The sequence below is a fragment of the Oncorhynchus masou genome, unplaced genomic scaffold (genome assembly GCF_036934945.1).
Source record: "Oncorhynchus masou masou isolate Uvic2021 unplaced genomic scaffold, UVic_Omas_1.1 unplaced_scaffold_1379, whole genome shotgun sequence".
Taxonomy (NCBI): domain Eukaryota; kingdom Metazoa; phylum Chordata; class Actinopteri; order Salmoniformes; family Salmonidae; genus Oncorhynchus; species Oncorhynchus masou.
This window is the reverse complement of record NW_027003702.1, coordinates 35001-41932: the sequence shown is the minus strand read 5'-3', so window position 1 is coordinate 41932 and position 6932 is coordinate 35001. Positions and strand designations below refer to the sequence as shown.

General features: G+C 42.1%; 1 pseudogene; it reads right to left on the bottom strand.

Annotated features, from left to right (window-relative positions):
* Window positions 1–1442: 1442 nt before the first annotated feature.
* On the bottom strand, window positions 1443–4437 carry LOC135530556 (F-box/LRR-repeat protein 14-like; annotated as a pseudogene).
* Between the last annotated feature and the right edge of the window lie 2495 nt (window positions 4438–6932).

Sequence of the window (6932 nt, the reverse complement as noted above, 5' to 3'; positions counted from 1 at the left end):
TATCAAAATCAATTCAATTGAACCGTAGCAGGGACTATTTTAACTGAAGTTGGCCTACCAATTAAATTGAATGAAAGTACTACAATAGCCATTTCAACTACAAACTGAATTCATCTGAAAAGTATATCAACAGCCATTTTGAACTAAAATACAAACATAGATCTAAATACCACAGCGGGACTTATTTCAACTGAAGTACAAACTAAATTTGACTGAAAAGAATAGCAAGCAGGAGCCATTTTGATTGAAGTACAATCAGACATCAACTAAAGGGGATATCTTATCAAATAGGGATCTCCAAGATAATCAACTGACAAATGTAGTCTTTTCAGTCAAGGTAGACCACCAGAACATAACATCAACATTAAAAGAAGACCCCTGTATATAAGGACATTGTTTTAATTATTATTTTGCTAAACAAATATGAGATAAGATGTTCTAAAATACAGTACCCTGTTTATCTATAGAATGGGGGTTATCTCACTGTTGTGTGGTTATTGCACAAGACCAAGACGAGTCTAAAACAGCACGCAGTGAATTCTCTCTTTCCCTCTTTCACTCTCTCTGGTCCAGAACGGACAGAGACAGGGAAAGAAGAAGAAAGCTTAAATGCTTTGAATGATGGTGTGGAATGTTAAAAAGTGTCTGTGAGACAGGAGGGGGGGGGGTGTCGGCTGAGTTTTGGGGGTGAGGAGAAGGGAGGGGTGGGAGGAGAGAAGACGTCCCGTGGGACCAAGGCAGTCTCTCAGATCTGGTATGCGTGACTGAGCAAGCTAGAGAAAAATCCCAACGTGCCTTTTTAACTTCGGGAAACAAAAGCAACTGCCGGTATCCCACTCTTATTCCAAACACACATTTGGCTAAAGAAACAGAAAGTAGATAGCGCAAATTATAACATAGAACCAAATGTTAGCAACATTTGAACAGACAAATCCTAGGCTGTAGCCTAGAATGTCACAGAAAAACAGCACAATAGAATGCTAATATGTCAATGGGCGTGAGGCGTTTAATATCCCCAGATTTAAAGCCACGTTAGTGACAGCCCTTTGAGAGGCAAGCAGCTGAAACCTATCAACACAATACGTCAGACTGATAATTAGAACAAGCAAAATCAAGGGAAGCATCCATTTTGAATCTGCTCGTAAATAATTTAACAATCGAAGCCGGCATATCAACATTATAACTGTTTCTCTAAACGGAACAATCAAATTCGTAAGATTATGGTTGTGATCCGAACGATTAATAATACGTGGACAGTTCGTCTTTTTTGTTGTTTTAAATACCTTGTCTCTACCGGGGATCTACGGACATAAACAGCGGTTTCTCTTAGAAATGGACACGTTTTCGATCAAAGCAGGAGTGCATGGTCTTGTAACAAGGATGATCACAAGAAAACAAGTAGTAGGTTACTAGTCTACAATACAATCCCCGTACAAAACGAGTCCACATTACCTTTTCATTTATTATATAAATATCAACTTTAATGTTTACTGTAAGAATATAAAACAATTTCATTTTGGATTCTGTTTTTTTACAAACACATATACAGTACATTAAAACACAGTAGTCTCTCAGCAGGACTCAATACATGTTGCAGTTCAGTTCGCTCATAACGTCATGTTATGATCCCATAGGTTCCATGTAGGCCTGACACGCATTCACTTGGAAGCCGAGAAAATAAGGATCGATTGCTTCTTAATTCTAAAGTATGTATTTAGATTCTATTCCAAAGGAGTGTCTCTTCTGTTATTGTGGACTAGTGTGTATGATTGTGTTTAAAAGGTAGCAACCCATATTCTAGAGGATATGGAGGATTAGTTGGAAAACACCTGATTGAGAAAAAGGGGCAGCATTTCTATTATAGAAATCACTTCAATTTGAAGTACAACGCTCTGAATAACAGCAATAATTCGACAATATCTGCTTCCATAAGCATAAACACACCAAAATAATATAGGGAAGGAAGGGTTCCATTATTCAAAGCTTGAATCCAAGGCTACAAGGCCTTTAAGTTGGGCTAAAAAGTAAACAAAACAAAAAATATTTTGGATACAAACTAGTCCGTTTTAATTTGCATAAAGTCGCTATTTTTGTCTGAGTGTGAACAGTCCTTTTAAACGAAAATCTGTTCGTTTCTCTTCTTCATTGTTAAGCGTTTCTGGGCAAATTAACACAAAGGTAGTTAGAGAGCGTTTCTTTTTGCTGCTAGGATTCTCCAGCGCGAGACGCGTTGGGGGAGGGGACTACGACTGTCTATAGGCACAATTTATCTCCTCTCTTTCTTTTTAAGAATACACGGATTTATTACAACACATTGATAAACGAGGTAGCCAAATGTATTAGGCGCGATAGTTGGAGAGTTTGAAGTTAAATATTGAACTCTTTAGGAATAATAAAAAGTAGTTTGTCTTCATAATGCGGTGCGGGATATTGTGTCGTTAATAATGAAAACATGCATTTGATGATGATTAATCTTGTTTTCATTTGGCCTAAAATTGCGCAACATATTTTTTAATCACAGTTTTGTAGCATTAAGTTACATTGAGTGAGAAAATATCCAACTACGACGAGATTGAGAGCAGAGGATATATATATTTTTTAGAAGGAACATTCCCCGCCCACTGGTCTCCTGCTCCGTTACCCCTTCTCCTCTCTGTGTGTCCCCCCCCTCCCCAACTAATCCTCGCCAAGTTAGTTTCACCTCACTTTTTCACTCTCTGTCATCTGCCAAAGTCCCAGATTCAAAACTTTAAGGCATGGGAGCTGCGTTATCCTTTCCAGTCCCCGTTTCGTAATTTTAGTACATCCATACAGATCGATCCCCGTCAACTGAGTCAAGTGGTCGGCAATGAGCTCCAGTCCTTTGTCTGTAATCCGCACACACTGTCCAATGTTCAGGGTTCTCAGCTCATGCATCTGGCGCACCATCCTGTTGATGCCATCGTCACTAATGTGGCACGAGCACAGGGACAGGGATTTGAGCTGGTACAGGCCCTGGGCGATGTAAGCCAGACTCTGGTCCCCTATCTTGTCACAGAAGGACATGTCTAGCCCGGAGAGCCGCAGCGTGCCCATGGCCAGGTGCATGATGCCCGTGTCACTGATGTTGTCGCACGAGCGCAGGTTAAGGCTCCAGAGGCTGGTCATATGGGAGAGGTGGATCATACCTGCGTCAGAGATCCCGCCACAGAAACTCAGGTTGAGAACTTTGAGCTTAGCCAGGCCCTTCGAGATGTGCTTGAGGGACAGATCCGTAAGTTTCTGACAGTCCTGCAGCGTCAGGTATTCCAGGTTGAGACAGCCCTCCGCTGCGCTGCGGGTCATGCCCGCCAGGTGCCCGATGCCCACGTCAGACACATGCCGGCAGCTGCGGAGATTGAGGCTCTTGAGCCGGTGTAAACCCCACGCTATGAGCAACAGCCCCGTGTTGGTGATGTTACTACACCCGCCCAGTTCCAGAACCTCCAGATTCTTCAGATACTGGGCGATCCGGCCCAGGCTGGAGTCCGTGATCTGCTTACACAGACTAAGGTTTAGAACCCGAAGGGAAGGGATCTCCTGGACAAACGCGTGCCCCAGGCCGTTATCCGTTAAGTTATAGCAGCCACTCAGGTTCAGGCTCTCGATGTTTGGCATCCCCTGGATCACGTAGCTGAGGCTCCGCCGCAGGCTGAGAATCTGTACTCTCCGGATTCCGCGGGCCTGTAGGCTGGGGAAGAGAGAAGGATTGGCCCGCCGCAGATGCAGCTTGGCTTCCACCCCTCCACACCGACTTGTGGTAGGAAGCGTCCCTCCAGGCAGCACACACTTGGGCAACCCTGCCTTTGTCCCTTACATCCAAGTAGCTGAAAATCATGGCTAAAATTTCCGGAAAGAGGCACGATATGTGCGTCTCCATTTTAAACAGGCATAAAAATCACTCCGGGTCCCCGAGCCCACCGACGTATTTCCCTCCGTAAAAGTAGAGTCCCCTGTAATCCGGAAGAAAGCGGATATGCTTTTTAACAGACCTTTCCCCGTTCCTCTTTTCACATTTAACGGCGCAAATCGATCAACTCCACATCCCACGTGATCCGTCTGGTTGCGCAGTAGAATTCAAATGCAAAAAGCCCCAAAACCTTGTTCCAATCTCACCCCTCACCAAGAGGGGGGAAGCGAAGGATAGGAACGGAAAGCGCCCGAGCCCTCCTCGGTCAGACGACGCAACCTATGATGCCTTTAGAAACACGTCTAGGCTCGCGCCGAGGATCCAAACGGTCATACATTTTCAAAAGAGACCTTTAAACTATCATAAATACAAGGAGGGTTGGAATTCCAGTCTGCTTCTTCTCTCTGTCTCTCTTCCTCTCCGTTATCAGAAAAGGAGTGGGGTTTCAGTTTGCATTTGCGCTCTCTCCGCTCGCACGCATTGCCAAGCCGAAGGGCTTCCTGCCTGCCTTTGTCTGGTCTTTCAAACTGACTTGGCAGGGCCGTGAGCACCGCTCTACCGCGGGGGAGAGACGTACACATTAAAAATAATTAAACCGTTTTCTTTATATTAAAGGAATACTGTCAAATACAATATATGTTATCCATGTTCCTAGTAAATAAGAACATTGTGTGACTTGCTTTAGCGTAGGATATTTAAAATATATTTAAGAGAGTCTGTTTTGACTTCCCCCTTCCCTGGGAGGATGGTGGTTTGGTCCAACTCAGCTGGAACAGTAAGAATAGTTCCCCTGGAAACCAACTTCTTACAATTCAGTTCACTTTAGTCTTAACCCTTTAGTTGTCGCGGTATATTGGTTTTTGATTCTATTTGAAATGATTTAGATGGTCTATAATCCATCTAAAACTGGACTGTGTTTGTGATATTATTTTAGAGCTCGAACTATTCTAGAAGGATTCTGTTAGAGGTCTGCGTTCCAAATAGAAGCCTGTGCTTTGTGTCTGTCTCCCTTCTCAGTGTTCTACAAATTGAAACCTTGTATCAGGGCTGATCCGCCAAATGTATCAAGTAAAGGATATATTTGTAACTCAACTCTGCTGCCAAGTGAAACGTGTTACAATTGATACAATGATACAATGTAGAGCTGAGCAGTAACACAAATCAAAGTATCACACGATTATGTCCAGATTCTAATCAAATGCGTTTTAATTGAAGGAGACTCTTTATTTTTCAACAAATAAGGAACGTTTATCCTGTTGCTGTACACATTGTGAGATTATTACTCCGTTTTATTTGTAATTCTATGGTAACAAGACTTGTTATGAGGCTGTAACTATTGCCCCTCAACATTTCTCAGAGGGTTGTAGCCTGTTTAGAAGCATATTCACTACATTGTTGTGTGTAAATTAATGAAGTTAGCAGTCATGCATTATATTTGTTGATTATATCCCGATCAATCTTAGTGATAACTTATTTGTGTAAATTATAATTATCATACATTTACCCATGCATTTTTCTTATTCATTTCAGGCATGTCTAGCTTTTCATCTATGCTCTGATTGGATTCTATGCTCTGACCCCCAGGTCAACAACACAAACAGGCAACAGCTCCATTCCCAGCCAGAAGCTGACAGAATGCATGTGAAAAACAACAGCTGAATTCTGCTAGCCAGGGCCGCCTTTCCAGTTCTAACATCAAAGAAAGGTAGATACACTCTGCTAGCTAAGTAGTAGTAGTGGTAGTGGTAGTAGTAGTGGTAGTAGTGGTAGTAGTAGTAGTAGTAGTAGTAGTAGTTGTAGTAGTGGTAGTAGTAGTCGTAGTAGTAGTACAAGTAGTAGTAGTGGTAGAAGTAGTAGTAGTGGTAGAAGTAGTAGTGGTACTATAAGTAGTAGTAGTAGTAGTAGTAGTATAAGTAGTAGTAGTAGTAGTGGTAGTAGTAGAAGTAGTGGTAGTAGTGGTAGTAGTGGTAGTAGTAGTTGTAGTAGTGGTAGTAGTAGTCGTAGTAGTAGTACAAGTAGTAGTAGTGGTAGAAGTAGTAGTAGTGGTAGAAGGAGTAGTGGTACTATAAGTAGTAGTAGTAGTAGTAGTAGTATAAGTAGTAGTAGTAGTAGTAGTGGTAGTAGTAGAAGTAGTGGTAGTAGTAGTAGTAGTAGTAGTGGTGGTAGTAGTGGTAGTAGTAGTAGTAGTAGTAGTGGTGGTAGTAGTAGTAGTAGTAGTAGTAGTGGTAGTAGTAGTAGTGGTGGTAGTAGTAGTAGTGGTAGTAGTAGAAGTAGTGGTAGTAGTGGTAGTAGTAGTAGTAGTAGTAGTTGTAGTAGTGGTAGTAGTAGTCGTAGTAGTAGTACAAGTAGTAGTAGTGGTAGAAGTAGTAGTAGTGGTAGAAGTAGTAGTGGTAGTAGTAGAAGTAGTGGTAGTAGTAGTAGTAGTAGTAGTGGTGGTAGTAGTAGTAGTGGTAGTAGTAGTAGTAGTAGTAGTAGGTGTAGTGGTAGTAGTAGTAGTATAAGTAGTAGTAGTAGTAGTAGTATTAGTGGTAGTATAAGGTAGTAGTAGTGTAGAAGTAGTAGTAGTGGTAGTAGTATGAGCAGCAGCAATAGCAGTAGCAGTAGTATAAGTAGTGGTAGTAGTAGAAGTAGTGGTAGTAGTGGTAGTAGTAGTGGTAGTAGCAGCAGTGGCAGTAGGAGTAGTAGTGGTAGTAGTGGCAGTAGTGGCGGTAGCAGCAGCAGTATAAGTAGCAGCAGTGGCAGAAGTAGTAGTAGTAGTAGTAGTAGTAGCAGCAGCAGTGGTAGTAGTAGTAGTAGTAGTAGTAGTAGTAGTAGCAGCGGCAGTAGGAGCAGTAGTGGTATTAGTGGTAGTAGTAGTGGTGGTAGTAGTAGCAGTATAAGTAGTAGTAGTGGTATAAGTAGTAGTAGTGGTAGTAGTAGTAGTGGTAGAAGTAGTAGTACTGGTAGTAGTAGTAGTAGTGGTAGCAGTATAGTAGTAGTAGTAGTATAAGTAGTAGTAGTAGCA